This window comes from Poecilia reticulata, chromosome 15 (assembly GCF_904066995.2).
Source record: "Poecilia reticulata chromosome 15, P_reticulata-male-v2, whole genome shotgun sequence".
Lineage (NCBI taxonomy): Eukaryota > Metazoa > Chordata > Actinopteri > Cyprinodontiformes > Poeciliidae > Poecilia > Poecilia reticulata.
This window is the reverse complement of record NC_088844.1, coordinates 1,461,708-1,486,929: the sequence shown is the minus strand read 5'-3', so window position 1 is coordinate 1,486,929 and position 25,222 is coordinate 1,461,708. Positions and strand designations below refer to the sequence as shown.

General features: G+C 40.6%; 2 long non-coding RNA genes across 3 annotated transcripts; both read right to left on the bottom strand.

The window, feature by feature from the left end:
* Positions 1-3,552: 3,552 nt before the first annotated feature.
* On the bottom strand, positions 3,553-6,510 carry LOC145555146 (uncharacterized). Its single transcript, XR_014091237.1, has 2 exons — positions 4,414-6,510; positions 3,553-4,339 (listed from the first exon to the last, which is right to left on the bottom strand). It is a non-coding gene; the product is annotated as an uncharacterized LOC145555146 (long non-coding RNA).
* Positions 6,511-11,003: 4,493 nt separating this feature from the next.
* On the bottom strand, positions 11,004-11,573 carry LOC145555233 (uncharacterized). 2 transcript variants are annotated; one of them, XR_014091339.1, is made up of 3 exons: positions 11,357-11,573; positions 11,215-11,287; positions 11,004-11,139 (listed from the first exon to the last, which is right to left on the bottom strand). It is a non-coding gene; the product is annotated as an uncharacterized LOC145555233 (long non-coding RNA). The 2 variants fall into 2 exon arrangements; XR_014091338.1 differs by having other exon boundaries at positions 11,008-11,139; positions 11,383-11,573.
* Positions 11,574-25,222: the final 13,649 nt, after the last annotated feature.

Below are 25,222 nucleotides of genomic sequence, written 5' to 3'. Positions count from 1 at the left end.
CACGTAACTTAAAACAAGAAAAGATTTTGAAATTTTTGCTGTCCTAACACGAGACAGATAATCTCTGAAAAAATAATCGCTCTCCTCTGCCTCCTCCTGTGTTCTGCAGAATTACTCAGCTCGGTCAGAAACAACCAATCAGAACCAGCATTACTCAGCTAGCCAAGCAGTCAGGAAGGATTGTTTATTTTGATGCAGGCTGCGTTTGACTTTGAATGAATGTTTCCTTCCTTTTTTACTTGACATTATTTCAGTGATTCTTGAGAAAAGGGTTCTATGGATAAAGCACAAAATTTGAATAAAATATACACAAAATTTAATTTTTTCCCTTGTCGCGGAGCAGAACTCAATACATGAGCAAAAGCAAAAATTTAACAGTCAATCCAGGTGATCGGCAAAAGATCAGTGATCGGCAGAGATCAGCCTCTGGTGATAGGTAACAGCAGCAGAAAACCTGATCGGAGCATCCCTACTACTGACTGATGAGTCAAAGGAAGAACTTTTTGGAAGAAGTATTTGTGCTCTAATCATGCATTTGATATCTAGAAAGAAAATGTCCAGCTATCAGTTTATACATGCAGTCTTTTGGTTCTAGATCTGTACAATGACTCAAGGCAAAAGGTTTTGAAGTGGCTTAAGTGAAAGTCCTGACAAAAATCCGATTAACATACTGTGACGTGCTGTAAAGTTCCTCCATGTGGCTAAATTAACACAAATCAGCAAAGAGGAGTGAAAATTTCTTCCACAGTGAAGTGAAAGACTAATTTCCGGTTAACACTTCAGCTTGATGGGCGGTGTTGCTACCAAGAGTGTCAAAAACATTTACAGTTAGTGAGCAATTTTTTTTTTCATAATAAGCCAAGCTGGTATAAGTAGTGTTTTTCCCTTAATCTTAATTACCTTTGTCTGGTTTAAAAATATGTTCAATGAGCTGAAATATTTAAAAGTAATTGGGGATCGGGACGGGGGGGGGTTGATTACTTTGAATAGCCCTGTGAATGCGATTCACAAGGCAGAGTATGAAACATACTCTGGACTGTGTTCAGCTCATATATTTTTATTTTTGTTCAGATTAAAATAAAATAAAAAATAGAACAGAAATTTAAATTCCACTTCACCTTCCACAAGATGGTAAATAATAAAGCAAGTCTGAGCAATTCTGAAGAAAATAAATGGATTTATTGCAATATATTTGTTCTGAAAATGTCCTTCTGTTTATTTGTTTTTATCGCAAGCATTACTTGAGTGGTTGCTAAAAGCATTTCTATGAGGCTATGTTCAAATTTATTTTACTGTGTTCTTATGATCATAAATATTTATACTTTTCTGTGATGTCCTTCTGGCATACATTCATGCAAGCATGCACACATGCATACAAACATCCCTACAAACCCAGGATATTCTGAAAAACGATACACACAGTTCTCTTGTCTTAATGCATTATTCAGACACTTGTACTACAATTTCTTGCAGTCCTTTTAAGTCAACAAGCCAACATAAAATGAATCAGAATAATGATACAGAGGGAATGATGGATTTCAGTGTCTGTCACTCTGAACATAAGATTATTTCTGTCAATTCCTTCATATTCTCCACTTGCAGATCACCAGTCCATTACAAGGCAACACGACACAGAGGACAAATAGCATAAACTAAGGTATTCTAAAGAGCCCAATGGTCCGAGGAATATTTTTTGGACTTTAAGGAGAATATGTTGGATCTGCACATACTTCAGTAAAATGTTCAGGACTAAATACCATATTTACCAGACTATAAGTAACAGTTTTTTTTAGTTTGGCTGGTCCTGCAACTTATCGTCCAGAGTGACTTATACATGTGTGTTTTATCCTTTCCATGACACATTTTTTGACTGATGTGTTAAATATTAATTCGCAATGACGAACATGAATCAAGGATTAGACATTAGCTGTGAAGAAAGCTAAAAAGGAAGAGGGCCAGAGCTGGAGAAATGACGCCACAGAGGACAGCCCACTGTGGGGCTCGTACACGGTGCCATTGTGTCTCCAAGTCCTGGTAACAGCCACGGAGGTGAATAAAAATGACTTCGCAGGTGGGCCTCCTTGGTGCAATGGCTTCAATAAACAAAATGGCCTCTCTATGACTGAATTTACTACAGGCGTCTCTGCACCACTCTGCTCTGCTTAACCAGCTGCGGTAGTGACAGAAACTGCCAACAGACTTCCAAGAAAAACCGACAGTTTCCATATGTTTGCTGAATAGTCGATACCTGAACACAACGTGTCACTGGAACCTTTCATCAACATGGACCATGTCAGATGGATTTCAGAATGACATAGTTGCAATCTCTGGTGATGAAACTTGTTAACTCTGCTGTTGCACACATGTCCAGGTTGTAAAGTTAAATTATCATGAGCTTTATTATTTGGGCCCGGTCATTAGCTCCGCCCGACGCCATCTTGTTCCGTTACTGCGTCACATGTTTGCCTGAGGAACAAAGGCAGCATTATGGCGTCTTGTCTGGAGCTTATTATAATAAGGTAAGTTCCATGTTAAAATGATCATATTTTTGACTATTTTTTATGGAGGCATTATTTTTCCATTTACGCAAGAGTATCGATTCATGTACATAGTTTGCTTAACGTATGTTTATTTGTTTGGATATCACGGTATATATGACTGTTTATTATCTTAACTGAACATTAAAACTGTCAGGAAAATCTGGAGATAATTTGAGTTAACATTATTTAGCTGCAGAGGTCGTTTTCTTTAAGTTTTTGGCTGTAGACTGCAAGATGGGGGAGTGGCTGTGCTGGACGGTTGGCTTGATCTAAGACACAGGTGTCAAACTCCAGTCCTGGAGGGCCACTGTCCTGCAACATTTAGATGTGCTGCTGCCTCACCATACCTGAATACAATAATTAGGTGATTAGCAGGACTCTGGAGAACATATCTACACAGTGCGGAGGCAATTGAGCCATTTGAGTCTGGTGTTTTGTACCTGTGGCACATCTAAAAACTGCCAAAATGTTTTTTCTTTGTTAGTGTGTCATGTTGGTGACTGAAGCCTGTTATAATGACTTCAACACATTTCTTCAGACAGGTTGGTACGACTTTTAATGCTGTCCAAAAATTTTTCTATAAGCTGACTAATTTCTTTAGTAATTATTTCTGACTTTTCTATGCTTTATCTTGTAAACCGGGTGGGCAGAGTAATTTGAATGACGGTGACACACACACACAGGTGAGTCTGATTAGTTTTGCTCACACTTTTTTAAAAATATTTATTTATTATCCTAATATTTCTGCTATATTTCCTGTTTTTCCTTCCAGCCTGGAAGTCTTCCTCCTTCATGTTGGCAAAAACAAGAGCAGCACCAAAGACACTTCATCAGTGATCACAAAACCATCCATGGCTGTGTGGCGATACTAGACGGAAACTCAGATTTGGTGAACTTTTAGTTTTAATAGGTTGCACAACAACGCCACCCTGGGAATTTCACCCAGAGAATATTTCTTTTGGTATAAGGCACACAGGTTCAGTTATGCATGAATTTAGCACATCTGAGACAGTTTCAAATTTATAAAACAACCATTTATTAAGCTCTTTTTAAAACACTTTTTAAAACCAGTTTCTTTTTTAAGAATGGGACACAAAGGAAAACAAAGAAAATCAAAGTAAGTGCAGTAGCTGAAGTTACCGGCCAGAGGGGGCGCTATAGGGACGGAATCCACCAAACACAGCAAACAAACAAAAAAAAACCCTTTGACACACCAGACGCAGTGAGACAACCCAAACTCAAGAATCACAGCACGCAGAAGAGGAAGACACCGTCACCACACCAACACCGCCACCGGACCTCAGCAACTGCAAAACAACAAAAGAAAAACAGTTAACCAAGATAACAATCTTAAACCTAATTAGAAAAAAACAATATCAGCCCAACAAAATAAAAGACAAAAAGGGCCGTAAGCAAAATAAGTAAAGTAATAGAAATTAACAACAGCCAATGCAAGTTAAAACATCAGGACCATGCGTGGCCCGCTTGTCTTGCCACAACAGGAGGTGAAATGGGTGCGCCGATGCCACACCCCAAACACCGCTTCGATGGAGGCGGATAATACCGCCGCAGTCCAACTTTAAAAACGACTGAGATGGAAGTCCGGGAAAACGAACGCCGACTGACAGATCCGGGAAACGAACACAGACAGAGCAAAGCAGAGTAGATCCGAGCAGAACAGAGCAAAGCAGAGTAGATCCGAGCAGAACAGAGCAAAGCAGAGTAGATCCGAGCAGAACAGAGCAAAGCAGAGTAGATCCGAGCAGAACAGAGCAGCAATGGTCCAACTGTGGGGGGACCTAGGAAAAATTAATTAGCCACCATTTTAAATAAAACTAACAAACTATTGCTTAGATGAGCGTTAGTTTCCTACCTGCCGATCCAAACACGCACACACACACTCGCAGAAGGAGGAAGAGAAGGAGCGCAGCGCAGTGGCGCTTTACCTATAATCACAATTCAATTTAGATTTTCTGGCCAAGATCAGCTGAAGTGCAGGGAGAGAGAACACCTACCACCAGGATCTTAGTGTAGCACGCACCAGCCAGAGATTTTGTTACTTTCCGCTGCCAGAGTCCACAGGATGCAAGCCACACAGCGGAAGAGCAAAGACGACACATCCTGAATGAACGCCGCAGCTCCTTATATACCACGCCCACCTTAACAACCGGAACTTCTCACCTGACAACCACCTGTGTGGAATTAGGTGCATTTCTATACCACTACATTCTACCCCCCCTTCTTGCATCGTCGACCCGACGATGACCAATTCAAACCAATACCATTAGTTCCAAGGTCTAAACATCGCTGATACAGTTGACAGGGATGCAGAAGAACCTCCAGGAAGATCGTCTCCTGCTGGCCGTGGAAGATGGTACACATTAGAATGTTGTCCAGCAGTTGTACGTTTGGAGCGACGTAGGGCCACTGGATCAAAACAGCTGACAGTTGGAACAGTCCCAGATGTAGAGGGTTCAGCAGATACAACTGGTTCACATGGTGACCCCGGTTCCCGGGATGCAGCTGGAGGCTGTGATCCACCAGAAGGTAAGTCAGAAGCAACCACCAGGGGTTGTTCACAAACAAACAGATCATAATCAAATGGGCTACTGTCCTCAGACAGTCCCTGTTTTACAGGAGGCAAGTTGTGAGGAGGAATGTGATCAGGAGGAACAACACCAACCACAGGCTTTAGCATGGTCCGGTGCACCTGTCTTACTTTACTCTGGTCATTCATAGGTGCAATGGTGTAAACAGAGCCATCCTCCTTTGGTGCCCTCAACACTTTATACTTAACCGAGCTCCATCGGTCCCTGGTCTTATGAGGCCCCCTAGCAGTAAAGTCACGCAAAAACACAAATTGACCTTCCTTTAGTGGCAGATGTTTCACATGAGTGTCATGGGCATGCCTTCGGCGATCTGCAGCATGTTTCAGGTGCTCTCTAGCCCCATCAAAGGCTAGCTGCAAACGAGCCTGATGCTCTTGAACCCACTCATGGACAGAACCACCAACTGGACTCTCAACTCTACCCAACAGAAAATCTAGGGCAGTCTAGGTTCCTGACCAAACATCAAAAGGAAAGGAGACTCTCCAGTAGATTGGTGAGGAGTTGTGTTGTAGCAATAAAGAACCTGGGGCAAACAGGCATGCCAATCTCTTTTCCGAGATACAGGCAGCGTCCTTAACAGATTGTGCAGTGTCCGATTAAAACGCTCACATTGGCCATTTCCTTCTGGGTGGTATGGAGTGGTGCGTGATTTTATAATACCATACAAGCTACACAGCTGCTGGATAAGTGAGCTCTCAAAGTTACGACCCTGGTCGGAGTGCAACCGAGCTGGAACACCGAACTTATAAAACCATTCAGACACCAAAACCTTAGCCACAGTGGCTGCTCGCTGATCCCGTGTGGGGACAGCAACAGTATATTTACTGAAAACATCCGTCAAGACCAAGACATTTTCTAAGCCATTCTGAGTGGGCTCTAAGGTGGTATAATCAATAGCCAAAATTTCATTAGGACGTGATGCTAGTAAATGTCCCATGTAGCCATGAGCTTTAGGGTGGACATCCTTTGCCACCTGGCACCTCTCACAAGCCTGGCACCATTGGGCCACTTCAGAGGCCATATGAGGCCAGTAACACCGGGACCGCAAGAGCGCCAAAGTTCGCTCCACTCCCTGGTGACCATGTTCTTCATGGACTTGGGTCAGAACATCTTTAATTAGCACACTTGGTAGCACCAACTGGAACACAACATCACCCCCGTCAGATCTAAATACCCTTCGATAGAGAACTCCATTTCTCTCGACAAACCGGTCCCACTGTCGAAGCAAAACCAACGTGGATGAGGACAACTGGGCCCGCTCCTCTCGACTGGGATGCTGTCCCCTCTTCCAGAACACCAACATGTCTTGTAAAACAGGATCTGCCTGCTGCAAAGCACAAAGTTCAGCTGTAGTATGCTGTGGCAAACTGCAACAACTGCTTGGGTTGCCTCAACCTTTTCAATCCCCAAAGCTTCCTGCAATGCTCTAGGCATAGCTGTACCTGGAAGCATGACTTTCACATCTGGTGGATCAGGTGGGTGCTGGCGAGAAAGTGCATCAGCATTGGAGTTACTCCGACCTGACCGGTACTTTATCTCAAAATCAAAAGATGCTAGCTGAGCAGCCCACCTCTGTTCAGTGGCAGCCAATTTAGCGGTGGACAGATGGCTGAGAGGGTTGTTATCGGTGTAGACAATACATCTGTTCCCCAACAGATACTCCCTAAACTTGTCAGTCATGGCCCACTTAAGGGCCAGAAACTCAAGCTTCATGGAGCTGTAATTTACCATGTTTCGCTCTGTGGGTCTCAAACCTCGACTGGCATAAGCAATCGGTCTCACCTTGCCTCCTTGCATCTGAGAGAGAACTGCTCCCAAGCCACCATGGCTGGCATCAACCTCCAAGATAAATGGCTGAGTGAAATCTGCATAGGCCAACACTGGTGTTGTTATCAACTTAGCCTTCAGGATTTCAAAGCTCTTTTGACACTCATCAGTCCAACATGCAGCAAGTCCACAATCTGATTTCTTACCAGCTTTGGCACCAGTACACTGAGCCACAGCTCTATGCAAAGGAGCTGCCAGTTTTGCAAAACCTTCCACAAAACGACGGTAATAACTGGCAAAGCCAAGGAACGACCGAAGTTCTGAAACTTTAGAGGGAGTTGGCCAGTTGGCTACAACTTCAACTTTACTAGGATCTGTAGCAACCCCTTCACCAGAGATCACATGTCCTAAATAACGTACCTCTTTTTGAAAAAGGAACATTTACTGAGCTTTGCTTTAAGCCCCTGTTGTAAAAGTCGATCCAGCACCACCTTCAAGCGTTCCAGATGTTGATCCACACTTGAAGAGAAACAACAATGTCATCAAGATATAACAGGACAGATTGGCACTGTTGATCCCCAAAATCCGCTGCATTAACCGCTGGAATGTGCTAGGCGCATTACAGAGCCCAAAAGGCATCCGGTTCCATTCAAACAGCCCAAAGGGGGTACAAAAGGCAGTTTTTGAACGATCTGCCTCCACAACTGGAACCTGATTATACCCGCTAGCCAGATCAAGGGTGGAAAACCAACATGCACCAGACAAAGCATCCAACGACTCTTCTATTCGTGGAAGAGGAAAAGAATCTTTTCGGGTCTTGCTATTCAACTGCTATAGTCAACACACATCCGAATACTTCCATCTTTCTTTCTCACCAAAACTATGGGAGAAGCATATGGGCTGCTACTCTCTCTAATGATCTGTGAAGCTAGTAATTGGTTGATATGGTCCTTCACCACCTCATAATCAGAAGGGGGAATACGCCTATAGCGTTGTTTAACTGGGACATCGTCAACCAAAGGAATTTCGTGAGCTATCACACTAGTACAGCCCAGGTCACCATCATGAGATGAGAAAACTGTCATGTACTGATGGAGCAATGATCTCACCTGACCTTGTTCTTCCACAGGCAGTGAAGACAAATCCAAGTCCTTCACCTGCTGTTGCACACTAACTGAAGCTGTCTGGCACCCCAGCGTGGCTACTTTTGCTGGAACTTCAGTAATTCCTGCAGGGAGACTCACCACATTAACAACATTCAGTGTGCCAACAACAGTGCGGGGGTATAACACCACTTCAGTCAAACCAACATTAATAATGGCACATAGCTGTACCCCTGATTACAGGAACCAAAGCAGGGGAAGCAAGCAAACCAGAAGGCAATCCGGACTCTAAAGGTTCAAACAGAGCGGTAGAGCTCGAGTACCCATCAGAACATGTGGCAGCCACAATTTTCATGACTCCACCAGGGATCCGACAGCCCTTTCTACCCTGACCTTAGCCCTTCCAGGACTACGAGGCTCTTGCAAGTAGGCAGATTGACACTGCTGCAGTGCCTGCACAACTGCCTGGGGTGCCTCAGAGACACCAGACAAGAAGACCAAGCTACACCATGCAGCCCAAACAGTTCCTGATAACACTTCCTGATCACATTCATCCCCAAAACACCTGGGACTTTAGCTGGGAACTCACCACAAGGGTCCTGCACAACTAAAACACCACAGTTGGGAATCAATTTGCCACAGGTTGTACATCAGTTCTAAATAGCCAAATAAGGAATCCTAAGACCATTGGCAGCTCTAAGCTCCAACCATGACACGAATGGAGGCGCTCCCAACCCCAGGACTCCATATGCTGACGAAAAAAACTCTCAGAGACAGTGGACACCATTGAACCAGTATCCACCAAACATGTGATGTTACACCACCCATGACTACATCTGCATGAGGACAAGCTGAAATCAATTTAGAAGACCCAAGCTTCCAATAACGGCTTGTGAGCCAGTAGCATCCCCACCCAAACTGTGGCTCTGCAGTTCGGTGGGAACTAGTTTTCCGCTGCTGAAGCAGAATGGGACCGAGTAGCTGAATCTGACTGAACTTGGGTTCGACGAGGGGCACGCACCCCGTCACACTCTCGTGCAAATGACCAGGCTGATTACACCGCCTACAGATAACTGGACCAGCAAAGGGTGGACGGTTAGGACGAGGAAATTCTGCAACTGAGAAATGCTCTCACTAAGCTGCTGGAGCTGCTCTTGCTGATGCTTTAGCATTTCTTATCTGACTCATTTCCGTTGCTGATGTCAAAGAAGCTACCTGAGGACCGCCATGAACCCCATACTGGACACCATAAACTGAAGGAACCGACTGACTGCGGCTTCTCACAGGATGAGGTACCCTTCGCGTTCCCACTGGATCGCTGCAGTCCTGACATCAAGCAAAGTGATGTCTGGCCTCACGCGTACAAGCTGCTTCAGCTCACGACGCAGAGAACCGTCCAACACCTGCTCAACAAACTGATCTCTTGGCAGCATCTCAGAATTCAACATACCAGCAGGTGCGCGTTGCTTTACCTTCTCCATAAGACCATTAATGCGAGGGAGAACTCCTGAAGACTCTCTCCCTCTTGTTGTCTTCTGGAAAAGAGGCCTCTTGCAGAGCAACATTGACTCTGAGCAACCATACCAATTCCTGTAAGATTTCAAATATCCTAGCAGGGTCCTCTCTCTCGCACTAGAGCGATACTTTTTCATTCCTAGCCTCTCCATCCAAGTGATCAACAGGAAAAACGCTTGGTCAGCCACAGATAATGTCGCGCTCTCATACACACCTTCGCTTCCTCCATCCACTCACTCAATCCTATGCCTGTCCTTCCTCTAAAGTGGGCATTTCTATCTCTAGGCACAAAAATCAGTCTCTCTGCTACAGGGAGACTAGGCGTAGGAGGGGCATTAGGCAATGCTGAAGAAGTGGACGGCTGAGCACTTAAGCTAGCCTGCCCTTGTCGCAACTGCTCATTGTCAGCTCTTAAGCTTGCTACCAGCTTTTTAAGTTCCTGAATTTCTTCTTCCATTGTCACAAGCTTATGCTGCTTCTGATTACTGCAGTGCAAAAATAAATTAAAAAAAATCTACGGTTAAACTATTAACACCTCACCCACCACTTTAAAGCTCTACATGGAACCACTGCTGCTCTGTCTCTGGATCGGCCAATCTGCACAAATAGGAGGGGAAAAAAAAAATACACAAAATATTGAAAAACAAATGCTTGTCTCAGATGTTCATAAAAAGCATAATCCTGCCAACAACGCCAAAAATGTGGCGATACTAGACGGAAACTCAGATTTGGTGAACTTTTAGTTTTAATAGGTTGCACAACAACGCCACCCTGGGAATTTCACCCAGAGAATATTTCTTTTGGTATAAGGCACACAGGTTCAGTAATGCATGAATTTAGCACATCTGAGACAGTTTCAAATTTATAAAACAACCATTTATTAAGCTCTTTTTAAAACACTTTTTAAAACCAGTTTCTTTTTACGAATGGGACACAAAGGAAAACAAAGAAAATCAAAGTAAGTGCAGTAGCTGAAGTTACCGGCCAGAGGGGGCGCTATAGGGACGGCATCCACCAAACACAGCAAACAAAAACCCTTTGAAACACCAGACGCAGTGAGGCAACCCAAACTCAGGAAAGACAGCATGCAGAAGAGGAAGACACCGCCACCACATCGCCACTGGACCTCAGGAACTGCAAAACAACAAAAGAAAAACAGTTAACCAAGATAACAATCTTAAACCTAATTAGAAAAAAACAATATCAGCCCAACTAAATAAAAGACAAAAAGGGCCGTAAGCAAAATAAGTAAAGTAATAGAAATTAACAACAGCCAATGCAAGTTAAAACATCAGGACCATGCGTGGCCCGCTTGTCATGCCACAACAGGAGGTGAAATGGGTGCGCCGATGCCACACCCCAAACACCGCTTCGATGGAGGCGGATAATACCGCCGCAGTCCAACTTTAAAAACGACTGAGATGGAAGTCCGGGAAAACGAACGCCGACTGAGACAGAGCAAAGCAGAGTAGATCGGAGCAGAACAGAGCAAAGCAGAGTAGATCGGAGCAGAACAGAGCAAAGCAGAGTAGATCCGAGCAGAACAGAGCAAAGCAGAGTAGATCCGAGCAGAACAGAGCAGCAATGGTCCAACTGTGGGGGGACCTAGAAAAAAATTAATTAGCCACCATTTTAAATAAAACTAACAAACTATTGCTTAGATGAGCGTTAGTTTCCTACCTGCCGATCCAAACACGCACACACACACTCGCAGAAGGAGGAAGAGAAGGAGCGCAGCGCAGTGGCGCTTTACCTATAATCACAATTCCATTTAGATTTTCTGGCCAAGATCAGCTGAAGTGCAGGGAGAGAGAACACCTACCACCAGGATTTTAGTGTAGCACGCACCAGCCAGCCAGAGATTCCGTTACTTTCCGCTGCCAGAGTCCACAGGATGCAAGCCACACAGTGGAAGAGCAAAGACGACACATCCTGAATGAACGCCGCAGCTCCTTATATACCACGCCCACCCTAACAACCGGAACTTCTCACCTGACAACCACCTGTGTGGAATTAGGTGCATTTCTATACCACTACAGCTGCTTACAATGAACTTTAAAAGCACACTTCACCTTCAATGCAAAGTACCATGAATGTATGACATTTGTTGAATATTGCTGTCAGTGCTGTTTGATGTTTTGAAATAAAAGTAAATTATAGTCTGTGAATGGTGTTGGTGTTTTCGTAGATTCAAGTGGCATCTAATGTCTTTTAAAATGAATTTGGGGATTATTGATGGCCAGTAGTTTCTGGGGGGAAAAAAAGTTCTAATTGCTCTAGTGGCTTTTATTTGGTAGTAAATTGACAAAAAAAAGTGGGTAATGAGAGAAGGGGAAGACCTCAGAGGCGAACCCACAACGGTCGCATTGAAAACTAGAGCCTCCATATGTGGGTTGTGCTTAACCCCTGCACCACCACAGCACACCTTGCAGTAGTATTTCAAAACTCAGATTTCTATGTTTATATACTTTACACCATTCTGTTACATTAACATGTTCATAGTGTTAACTTTTGACAAAATACACTAGTGTTGGGTAAGTCAACACTGATGTGTGTTTAATTTCAACTACTGTGAGTGTTGATTAAACTGTATCATAAATAACACTTTCAAAAGTGTCATTTCTACACTGTTAGTCCACCATCCAGAGTGGACTAATATAGACACTTTCAAAGAATTGAATTAAACTCTGCAGGAGTTGACTGAATACTTCCAAATTTGCTATGCAGCTTTTAGTCTCACGATACTGCCATCCATTAAGTGAAAACATCAAACTGTTCCTTATAGAAATGCAACAGAGGTTGAATTATGGAACAAAGTATCTTATTGCAGTGGAGGGAAATAACCATTTAGTTTTGTTTTATTTTATTTCATATTTCAAACTGATAAGTTTTCCACTTGGCAAACTTGTTGAGCCAACATGTCAACATTGCTGTCCGACATGCTAACAAATTTCTGACTAATCACGGCTTACAGTATGACTCAACTGTAGCTTTGCTTTGTATATTTGAAGTGTTTTGAAAGTGATCAATCTTCATGTTGCAAACCTTACACATGTTGAAGGTCACGGCAGGCTCATTCTTCTACTCTTTCATTTGTCATTTCCTCTTTGCTCTGGTGCCAGTACTGGGGTACCTTCCAGTACTGTCAGAACGTCCCGCCCGTTACAAAATGAAGGCCAACAGACAGCGAATTTGTTTTATTTATTTTTATTTGTTATATTTATTTTTATTTTTAAATCAAACTTGGGACATTTGAAGTTGATTCTGAATTGTAGAAAAAGAAAATCCTGATTTTTACGCAAATCGATTTTTTTGGCACTCTGAATCTCCTGAGGTGAGCCAAGGGAGGACATGGTATGAAGGTAGGAAATGGATGAATGGATGTCAAAAATTCCAATAACATGATAAAAATGACTATTTTGGAGTCTTTTAAGAAAGTCTTTTCTTTCTCCAGCAAAGTTGCTATGGCATCCATGTGTGCCGATGTTTTGATGTGTCTGAAGTGGTAACAAGTTAGAAAAATCACGAGGTCCAAATATAGTCACACATACATCCGCCTACATGCATGCAGGCATATACTGTGTTAATGTGTCATGCTTGGTGTAGGAGAAGCATACAAACTGTATTCTTATTAATGCTATCCTTACAGAATTGAAATAATGCAAATATTTTAGACTGTAAGAAAGTGTGGTTTTTTCATTCGTTAAATAATTTTAGATCTATTTTGATACTTTTACAGCATTGATAAGTGAGTGAAAGGCCACCACTAATGCTTTATGATGCTGTAGCCATGACTTATGATAAAATAAAAACGTCAGACACACAGAAGATGATTTTTCTGACAAAGTAGAAAGGTTGTCAGTGGGCAGCATTTGGCAGCAGAACTCATAACAGCGACTAACTTTGGACTTCCAGTGATGCTGCCTCCATTCTCTTCTGTATCAAAGTGTCATATAAGCCGTTATACAGAAAAGATGATGCGATATGTTGACCGGGAATATAATGGCCTCTTTTAATGACCTGCTTACAGGATAAGGAACAGGAACTGACGTTGCTTGTACTTGAATCTAAATATCAAGATTGAGTTTCAGAATTTCACCTTATTTTAGAGTATTTTCAGTGAGACACTAATTTTGTTTTACATGTTGTGCTGCCTTGGTGATTTTTGTAAGCATCTCTGGCACTGTAATATCTCCTATAATGAGTAGCCATGGCAACATGACAAGATTTTTACATGAAAGAATGGATGATTAAGCTTTCCAAGGCTGGAGTTAAGGAGGAGACATCACAGATGTGGGACGTGGAGAAAAAAGTTTAAATTAATCCTGACATCGAACATGAAATCCCTTGGGAGTGCTGATGAGAACATAACTTAAATATTATGAATTCTGAAATTTGTATTTTCATCAATACATAGCTGTAGATATTGGCAGTATTATTTTTGTTTTTTATAAGATTAGATAGGAAAACTAACACCATAAATGATGAGATTCTTCAGATTAGCAAACTGTAATCTGAAGAATTCATTCATTCATTGGTAAGAATTCATTCGTCTTTGTCTATTAGAGAGTTCACCGGTTCTGCTGGCGGCATGCTACGCCTTCAGCTTCTGTTGACACTGAGTGTGTGTTGCCAGGCTACAAACACAATCCACAAACAGAGTCCTGACGATTACTGAAGATTTCAACAGCTTCTTTGTTTTTTCACATTTCAACTCCTTGCTAAAAAAATATCCCAGAAAATAAAAATCAGACACGGGTGCCGTTTACAGATTTCTTCAGTTTCTCTCACACTTAAATGTTTCAGATTATCAAATAAGATTCAGTATAAGTAAAACTAAATCAAAATGTAATTACTAATTATTACAAAAAGTCAGTGATTTAAGTTAAGAGAAAAAAATGTCCAAACCAAGTTGATCCTTAAGAGAAAATATATCTGTTCCCCATTTGAACCAATTGGTTTTTTAATTTTTTTTTAATAATTAGGTTTTATATCACTGTAACTGGAGTCAAACAATGGAAAGAACTTAATATGGAACTAAAACCACGTCCAAACAAACTATGAAAAAACAGGGAGTCCAGTAAACGGGAAGATCAAACCTGAAGGTAGAAATCACACTACACCCTCAGCTACAGAGTTAGTGCCACACAAAAATGATCAGTAAAAATGTTGAGCATGTAGCACACTAAGCTAGCTTCTCACCCAACTGGTGACTTCTGATGCTTGTCTCTTTTTGCACATTATTAACCTATATGCTTTCCATGCGATCGTCCTCCCAGCATCACATCTGTTACCTTCCCTTTAAACAGATATGCTCTTCCTTCAATGCTCATCATCAGCTGGAACGCCTGCAGCATGGAACGGAGTGCAGCCACTAACAGGGAAAGGTTGAGCTTTGGATATGCAGACGTGGACTAATCCACACGGAGATGATTCAAAATAATCGGCGGCACACAAGACAAGGAGCTCTTTAGAACAAAGCAAAATGACAACCAACAAGCTGGCAGGTGTCCTGGCACATCTGAAGAAAGTCAAAGTGTTGGATAGGGATAATATAATCTAACAAAAACAGCTACAAAGCTGAGGATAAGAACATAATCTTTGATTTTTGAGACTTTATAATAAGAGTTCACAGTTAGTGAAACTGTAGTGAGAAACACAAAATATCAACTATTGCACACTCTGAAGGTATTACAAAAAATGAAACAACAGAAGAATGCCTTGGAAAAACCAGTTGAACAGAGTTTACCGGACTGTCAGGTGTGAAAACACCTTTAATCTCACTGTTCAATAAGTTGTTCTGTGAAGGCCTTTTAGAGGTTGCAACAACACTAAAGCCGTTTTCGCACTACAAGGAACGGAACGCTTCAGTCCGGTTCCACCCGTACTGCAGCCCTGTTGTGATTGCATATAACTGAGGGCGGCATCGAAGCTGTACCTGACGTCATTCATTTTTTAAAAACTAAACAATGGTTTCGATGTAGCGGCCGAAGCCTTTTCCTCAGAGATGTGGCGGAAAACTTTCTCATTCCTCGTTGACAGATCTAGTTCTGTACTCGTTCATCAGGGAGTAAGCGGAGGAAAAAAATTATCTCATCTTTAAATCTCAACTTAAAACCCACCTGTTTAGAGCTGCTTATTGCTAAATTAGGGTTAGAGTATGGGTTTTGATGTCTTTGATGTTTTTAATGTTTTTTATCTTTACTTTTTATCTATTTATTAATTTTCTTTTTTTTTCTCTTTCTCACTGTTTACGTTTTAATTATGTAAAGCCCCCCGGTTTAACTGGGACGTTAAGATTTTTTTTATCTTTTTTTTTCAAAATATCTTTCTCTTTCTCACTGTTTATTCAATGTCACATGCTGATTTTATTTTAATTATTTAAAGCACTTTGAAATGCCTTGCTGCTGACATGTGCTATACAAATAAAATTTGATTGATTGATTGATCATCTTTACAAAATACAGTAAGAACAGGTTAGTGAGAGCCAGCTAGACCCGATCAACGGCTGACTGCAAAACAACCAACGGCTGACTCTAAACCAATCAGCTGCTGAGTTCTAAGCAGCCCTGCTTGGCCAGCCCGATTGGAACCACAGCTCTTGTAGTTCCAAGGAGCCAGGTGGAACCGGGTCGGAGGTTCTAATGCAAACACCGTCGGTCCTATTTTGAACCTGTGCCGTTTCGTTCCTTGCAGTGCGAAAACAGCTTAAGCATGAGCTACAATGGAATAGTTTAGTTCTAAGCATATTAAAAATGGTCTAGTAAAAGTCCAGACTTAAATCCACCAGAAAATCTGATGGAGAATTTGAAATATCTTAGTTTTTAAATTTCCAAAGCTGGTTGGAGGCACAGCAGAGGTAGAAGAATGTTCTCTGGCACCTGCACTCTGACCACACCATGCCCACAGGAATGGTGATTATACAGAGAATTGACTCAGACAAACTTGATGGAAATGAACACAATACTTGTCATATTTGTAACTGTTAAAAATTGAAAACAAAATTATTTCAATCCCACTGGAATCCATTGCAGATTCGGGTTGTAACGTGCCAAAACATAGAAAAACTGTCTTCTTTTGGGGCGTTGCTCATGCAGCTCACGTGGAACGACATGTTCCTGTAAACATAAATATTCAACACTTCTTTGGTGTTCGACACTGATACTGATGCTGAAGAGCAATTACTCTCAATCCCCAGTCCACCCGCCACATTTGACCCCTCATTGACAGTTCGCCTGCCTGCAAGCCATTCGGCTAATTCTCCAGTTCACTTCTCCTATTAACATATAAGTGCATTCAGTGTTATCTCTCCACTGGTGCAGAAACAGAAAATTAAAAAGCCTGTACAGAAAAAAAAGCTAATAGAAAAGTCATTCAGTTTCAGTTTATACTGCGCTGCATTAAACTATACCATTTCTTTTATTTCTATTTAAGGGAAATGTCTTTGCAAGTTGTAAAGGTTATGATTTAATGTGCTGTAAAAGTATTTAGCTTCTGCCCAGTGAATCTTTCTCACTGTGATAATTGGCAGCCGCCCACTGCTGACATTGAACAGCTGCCAGATAATTTTTTGAATAAAATATTATGTGGTGAGTGCCATGCGAGAACTCGTTCCTGCTGTTAGTGCTGCTTGGCTCTTTCAAAGGGAGATTCACATGGATGTTAGGAATAATTTGTCCAAACCTCAATTTAATTTGTAATCTGTATTTTAAATAATAATGCTTTAAGGTAATTTTATTCCAACACTTTCAAAAACCTAAATACAACTCCAGGATTAAAAATAAAACATATTGTATCTTAAATTTTTTTCCTAAACCCTTGAATCAAATGACCGGCTTTTGAGGAGATTGTAAATAAAAAAAAGAGGTAGTTATCTACTTAAATGTGACATTGTTCTGTTTATATACATTTACATCCCTGGTGTTATTACCCAGTAATCAGCCACGCCCCTAACACCTCCCAACTCTAACGGACTGACTACTGACCAGCTCTCCAACTAAAGGGTCCGAAAAGCCTCTAATTCCTGGGTATTACCACGGCTGAATCGTAGAGGACATTTTGTTTAAGCTGGCTGCGAGAGAGACACGTCTAAGCTCTAACTACCTTCAATTCGAACGTTATGACCCGCTACAGTTCCTGTATCAGACATCGGAGTAGCCTGCCGGTGCCCGAAAACAAAACCCACATTCGTTAACACATTCGCTCTCTCTCTATTAATAACGTGCACTTGTTACAGCTTAGATAATTTTAGAAACTCGGCGTGAGTCCCAGGGTCATTATTTATCATTACCAAAGAAACGTCTGAAGCCCCCAATGTACTAGGATTATGAACATTGATTTTACATTAACCTGAAAAACTAGTTTCTGAGTGACTTAATTAATTTAACTGTCCACAGCATCAATTTAGACTTTAGTATTTTATTAGCAAGCTTTAGCAGGGGAAAATGACATACAGCTTCTTCAATTAAAATGAAAAAATTAAAAGATTAATATAAGTAAAATATTTGGAAATCACACTCCCTACAGTCCCTACTGTGTCACTAACTAAAAATGAGAGGCTTTGGGATGCAGCTCCACTCGGCCCCCGATGATGAGGTTAAACTTGGCAGCAGAAAACTTTAACATCCATGGACAAGGTCCTGTCTTGAGAAGGCGGAATCCCATTTAGAATAAATCCAAAGTTGAACTGGTGGACATCCTCCATGAAATCAGTTCTTTATCCATATGCGATCTTTGTTTATTCCCCATGTCTGCTGCTGCATCGTTGAGATGGTCTTGGGTTGAGTGTAGGGCGGTTGTCGAATCAGAACTCGGGTTGTGGACAATCGGATCTTGTTCCTTTCTCGAGCGGCGCAAAGTCTTCACCTCCCCGTAGTCCCGTTGCATCGCCTTATCTTAATTCTGCATCTTCGTGTGGTCTCGACTCGAACACCTAGGAACTAAGAACACTGTTTCCTCGCCTGCATATATTTTTATACCTTTTACATTTCGGGGGGGCACGTACACAGTTCTTTCACTTCCTGCATCTCCGGTGCGTATTTTCCCTGACGTCAGGTGCCTTCCGTTAGCCTCGACCTTTATTCCACTCAACTTCTGACCTTCCTTGTTCTTTAAAACTTCTTGCTTCTTCTTCCTCTATCTGTACTCATGCCGGGTGCAGATATAGTCTAAAAATCTCACTACCTCTTTCCTCTCTGTTTCTGACCTTTAAAGAAAGGGTTACATGTATTTTACTCACCTTTAAAACATAATAAATTCATATTGCATTTTGCTTTTTGTGTGTCCTGGAAAGATCTCAACCAGTTCCAGCCAGGTTTCACAACACTGGGCAATACTGCATTCTTATGAAGAAATACACAGTATATTTAAAAAACAGTAATTGCGTTGACAGTATAGACAGAACTGTTGCCTTTTCTTTTTTTTTTTACTCCAGTAGTAAAAATGGAGCTGATAAAGCACAGTGGTGGTTTGGGTCAGCATCTGGCTAACATGTAATAGGTAATAGATGTGTTTTGTACCATAATGGGTCACATAAATAAAAGACAAACTAATTTTAAGTTGGAACAGTGTAAAAACAAGGCACAGCTGCCTCTGTTCTCTAAGGCATTCTGAAAGAGAGAAGTACAATATCAGTAATACACGATGCTGTCCTTGATGTTTATTTCTCAGAACACTTAAACGTGACCCATTATGCCTGCGTAAGCAGCTTAGGACATATCTATGGCATATGCAAAACATGTTAATTACATTTTTTGGACAAATACATTCTTAGATAAAGAGGTTTTAGGCTGTTCAGTTCTGCCTGTTTTGAGCTCCTTTCAGAATGTGCTGTTTTAGGGACTCTGTCCCTTTAAATCCACATAAGCTGCTGCTTAAACTCAATGTTTACTCTTTTATGTGAAAATGGCTGCAAACAACAATCATATAGTGGTCTTTGAAAAGCAGAAGAAGAGCCTCCTGCACAACCAACAAGGAAACAGCAAGTGATTTCTGGATGGTAAGTCAACAACAAAACATTTGTAGTTTCCAGCAGCCATTGTGTGTTGCACACAGTGGTAAACCCAGTTGACCAAACATGCTGGATCCGCTGGGGTTGCTAGGTGACAGGCTAGGTTGGGCTCCAGTTGCTTGGTAATGATGCAGAGCTTGTCAATTGTAATTCAACAATCGGAAAGTTTTTGAAAGGAGTCCTTCTCTACACATCAAAACACACAAGCTTCTTCCCAAAAAAATAGCTGAGATCCAAGAAGTTGAGATCCAAATGAAAGTACAAATGTGCAAAAAGTGAATTTTGCAAAATAGGTCCTGTTTAATCTTTACCATGGTCCAGTGTAATTCTCTCTCATATATTTACATCTCTTTCATGAAATAATAACAGATCTAAATAATAATTGCTATTTAAGTAAACACTTTCTTTCAGTCATGTATCACAAAGGCTTTTTCCCTTTGGTGAAAAAATATGTCATACCTCAGACTTGTAGAACTGTTGCATATTATTGTTTACATCTGGAAATTTTGGGCACAATGCTGCAGGCCAAAAACACAATTCTTTTACTTGCCATCCATAGTCACACTGCAGTGGTGGAACAACCTTTCTATTTGCTTGTTAACAGAAATTGTAAATTTGACAATCTCAAGGCTGCAATTCATCAAAGACAACTTGCTAAGATTGAAAAAACAAATGCTAGATGTTGGAAGGTCAGGGATTTAATGACCTTGAACCTGCATGGCTATAGGTTCCATAGAAACGGTTCCAACATACCAAAGTAGTGAAAGCTGTGAGAGGAACTTGTCAGAATACACAGACTAGTTCTACAAGACAGAAATGCTACAGTTGCCGAAAAAACTACTTCTTACAATGAAGATATGAAGAACACATCTAGTGAAGGGAGAACACATTTCATCCTGAAGCAGAAAATATGAAATAAAGGTTGGTTTCTCTCCATTCATACAGATTACTGTAGACTTCAACAGCATATCTGATCAAAGCATCAACAAACAATAAAAACTTTTCTCTTGGATATCAAGTTACCACGACTACTGGAGAAATAAGAACTAAAAAAACTGTGACTCATTGCTACATCAGTAATGAAAACGCTGATTTCCAGAAAACAGGTTTATTTCACTAGAAATCTCCCAGGAGTCTTTTCATCTCAGTAGCTCTATCTGTGGTGTGTAAAGATTTCACACCCGTGAGGATGGCTCATCCTGGATGGAGTGTACCGGGTCAGCGGGTCTGGATGATGTACCAGTCTCTGTTTATTGGATATTAATGGACATACACAGATTGCCTTGGATAGTTTGAATATCAAACACAAGCTTCTGACCCGAGCAGCAATATCGTGATTCAGAATGATAATACACACTCAGCAGCGGCCATTAAAAATCAGCCAAGCTCAGAAGTTTACATGCACTCATTATGGACATGAATGTTTGACATTTATAGATTTTTCTGTAGCGTTTGACTGGCTCTTTGTGTTTGAGAGTATCATTTTACCATTCATGTTTCATTTTCTCAACTTCATACCGGGTCAGAAATATTAATTGAAACTGAGATATACATAGGTATTCTGTTAGATATCTCTGAGTGAATAGCAAAGAAATCTGAAATCAGTTACGGTTAAAAAAAGCTATAGCCTTTATTTACTGTTATTCCGATTTTTAATTTTTATTTCAATGTCTTTGAATGTTCTACCTTATGAAGCCCCCTAGAGAACAGCGGAAATCTTTGTTTTTGTTTTGTTTTACGTTCCCTTGCAATATGTTAACTGCAATATCTGCTGGTCTATTTTGTATACAGTCACAAATGTCAACTTAAAATTTCACATATATGCACATTTAAAGATCCGCAGTGACTCTGCTGATGTTGGTTCTGAGTGATAGAGAAACTCCTTCGAGCCAAGATGCTTTTAACTGAAACCAGCCCTAAGTGGCATTCTGCCACTTTAATTTGTTGACTTATTTATTGTTATTAAGCAAACAGATGCTATCAGAGCAGCTGGGTCTTTATTGGTTAGATAAAATTTCGGCACATTGTCTTTCAGATTAGCAAAAGAAGAACAAATTTGATTTTGAACTCCTGAAATGTGCCCAGTAAGTTTATATGAGGAACTCAAATTGACTGAATTTGCTTATTAATTACTTCCCCTTCGGCAGATACGCTACCGTTGCTTACATACACAAAGAGCAATGAGTGATTGATTATGGTTCTAATCAGCAGATGAGCAGCAGCTGCTTTCCTGGTTTCAAGAGCAAGTAGACAGATGTTAAAAGAGCAGGGGGATATTATGCTGCAACGCGTTCTCCATTTTTCTTTCTTAACCTGTTCTCTCGTCTCTTTCTCTCCTCTCATTGCCGTTCTCGTGTTATTTCACCTTTCTATAACCCCTTTTATTGAGATTCGTCTTGTTCAGAGGCAAGGTGATTCTCTTATTTCAACATTTTTTGAAGGTTGCCTTATTCATGATCAGTATGAACTGTTGCTTCTCTTGTCTGTCCGTCTTATTCTTCTTTATTTTCACCGTGTTACCTCAGCCAGGTCATGTCTCGCTCTCACAATCTTTGATAAAGTGCAGATAAGACAGATTCTTTTTTCTGTTAGCACTTGAAAAAATTTGATTATTAGAATGAACAGCTGGAAAAAGGTGCATTCATCAAGTCATTTAGTTAATTAGTGTAGCTCTTTTATCTCTCTACAAAGGAGTTAACTAATAAAAAGAGTAAACAACCATAAAGAACATGACTGATGGCAAAAGTTCTCCCTGCAGAAAAACATCTTTCAAATATTGTGAATATAATTCCTCCCTGGACTTATTTTAGAGTGAGATATCTTTAATGTACTCGTTTCATCTGGTTGGCATTTCTGGGTACCTTCTGGTAGTGATTACTGCATGTAAATGTTGATTGTTTTACTAGCAAAAACTTACATTTGACTGCTTCATAATTTGCTAATATCTGTTTATTGAAAAACATTTTAGAATATTTCTTTTAAATTTCCTGTTCTAATTGAAACTAACTTTAAATTAATTGCACTTCATGAGACTGAAGTGGTACAGAACCCCCTAGGGGACATAGACGATTTTTTTTTCTTTTGAGTTCTCTCACTGATCAGTCATGTGGTTTTCTATATATATAAGGCCCAACTCTTCTTTCCCATTATGTAGAAGATGAAATTTATTGCAAACAACCAGTTATTTGCTTTAAGGGCCAATTTCAAGTCAGTCAAGTCGTTATTTGAAAACTGCTTTTTATATTTACTCAAATTGTCTTTTTCTGATGTTAGTTTGTTTTATCTTCTGAAACATTTAGGTGTATTGAAAAGTTGTCTTCATTCCATCCCATCACAGTAATATGGTGGCACACACTTTACTGCTACAGAAATGATCATAAAGAATTTCATCTCAACTCCTAAAACTTATTAAAAACGTTACCATGGCTTAAAATAATTTCCCAAATTATGGCATATTGTATTTATCATCCTACCTTTTTAATTATTCTTTTGTATCCTGTCAAATCAGCCATCTGTTCAAAAGTCATGACACTAATTTAAAGACTATAGAGAAATTAGAGTTGGTTTTGTTCAAACAAGTCAACAAAAGTAACTGAATGAACTAGGGCTGTTGTAAACTAATATTTTAGTAATCGAGTAGTCTATCGATTATTCTTACGATTAATCAAGCAATTGGATAAAAAAAATTATAAAATAAAATATTGGTAAATCTTCCATAACACCGGTGTTACTATCACATATCAATATCAGTCAAATTTTTCATATTTGAGCATCTCTAACAGTTACTTTTTTGTAGTTTAAAAAACTAACCTGTAACAATAATAGCTCACTTTTTAAGTTAACCTAAAGAAAAGTTATACAAAGATCTGAAATTATATTGAATTTAATAATAAAGAGGCAGGCTCACAAATAAAAAATGTTTATGATCCAGCTTTTTGTTTATGTATTCATCTTCAGTGATTTTAATAGATGAGCTCTCACCTTGCCCCATACCTGTCAAGCTTTGGGTTTGAGAATACGGGAAATGTTGCCTGGAGTGGTGGGGGTGGGAGGCAGGCGAGCGAACGAACGAACAAACGTAAGATGGGGGTTGAGAGGAGGAAATAGACCAGGGGACAGACAAACGTAAGTCGGAGGGGGAAGACGATCGGTAGATCAGGGGACGAAAGCCAGAACTGAGGGGACCAATACGGGATATTTCATTCGTCACACTCAGAAACTCATCTACCAGCCATGTACCGTCACAATGATTTCCTCCACCCGTTTGTTGAGACCGGGATATGAAATTTATTGTCCGTAAAGCTACACTTACACTGTAACCATCAACTACTCAGCCGCCCGCCGTGTTCAGTCTATCCGCCCACCTGTATAAATACTCCTCAGCAATCTTCCCGCCGTTCACTTTGAACCAGCAGCTCACAGAGGAGAAAGGCTGCAGTACTCCAGGCATCGCGCCATTCATTTTAAGGATGGTTATTGGTCCCCCAAAAACAATGAAAACCTGGGCATTAGCATCAATCAATAAAATCCCCATGGGCCAAACTTGAAAATTGGACGTTATGTCTATGGTTATGCTGCTAACATTTAGCTTTTGTCAACAACTAAGAGGCGGAAGTCAGAGCTCCGCACAACGGAACACGGTGCGCTAAATAATAAAACATAAATTAACAAAGCTTCAAGGCAGGTAAATGTTCAAGGAATTTTAATAATCGAGGTACTCGAATCATTCGAGGAATGTTTCAGCCCTAGAATGAACCATTTGGGACTCAGATATTTGCCAGACACAAACATGTTCAATTGTTTTCTATTTCATGGGAACTAGTGCATGAAAACGAATAAACTGACAGGTCCAACTCTGTGTGTATATGCGTGCTTGATATTAGGTACCGTATTTTCCGCACTATAAGGCGCACCTTCAATGAATGGCCTATTTTAAAACTTTTTTCATATATAAGGCGCATAGAATAGACACTGCAGTTTGGGTTACCAATTTGTTCCGTACTCTATTATTAGACATCCACAGTTGGTAGTCCCCGAGTACTTTATATAGTAGTCTGCCCCAGTCATTGTTTCACTCATGGTGTTGGTGTTGGTGTTGCGATATTGTGCCCAACTGCTTTCTGGGTAACACAGACCAACCAACACGCTGCCGCCGCAGTCCCTTCTGTCTCTCTAAGAAACTTCAGCTCTTTCTGAAACTCTGCCTTCAGGAAGTTATTATGTTATAATGATGAAGTCAACATAACATGGTGTTTGCTAATTGCTGCTGGCTAGTCTAAAGGAGCTGAGGGTGTGGACATGGGGGAGAGCTGCTCTGTAAGGAGCTGCATCTGCGTAGGTGGGACTAGGTTCACCTGGGCGTTTTTGAATGGTTGCTATGGATATTAAAGGATTTCTTAAACATTCAGGAAAGAATTAAGGCAACACTCCAGGTTTGTTTTTGATGAGGGAATAACAGCATAACACAATAATAAGATATAAAGCTGAAAGAAGTTGATTTTAAACATGCAATCATATAATTGAATTAAAAGTTATTGGTTTAACTCTGTCAGACCCCTCGTCCAAGGGCATAAATCCCATCTTATTATATTATAATTATCCAATTCAATTTGTTAATTTTTTAAACAAATTTATTAAGTATTTTTAAGATAACATATTTAAGTCAGTCTTACTCAAATC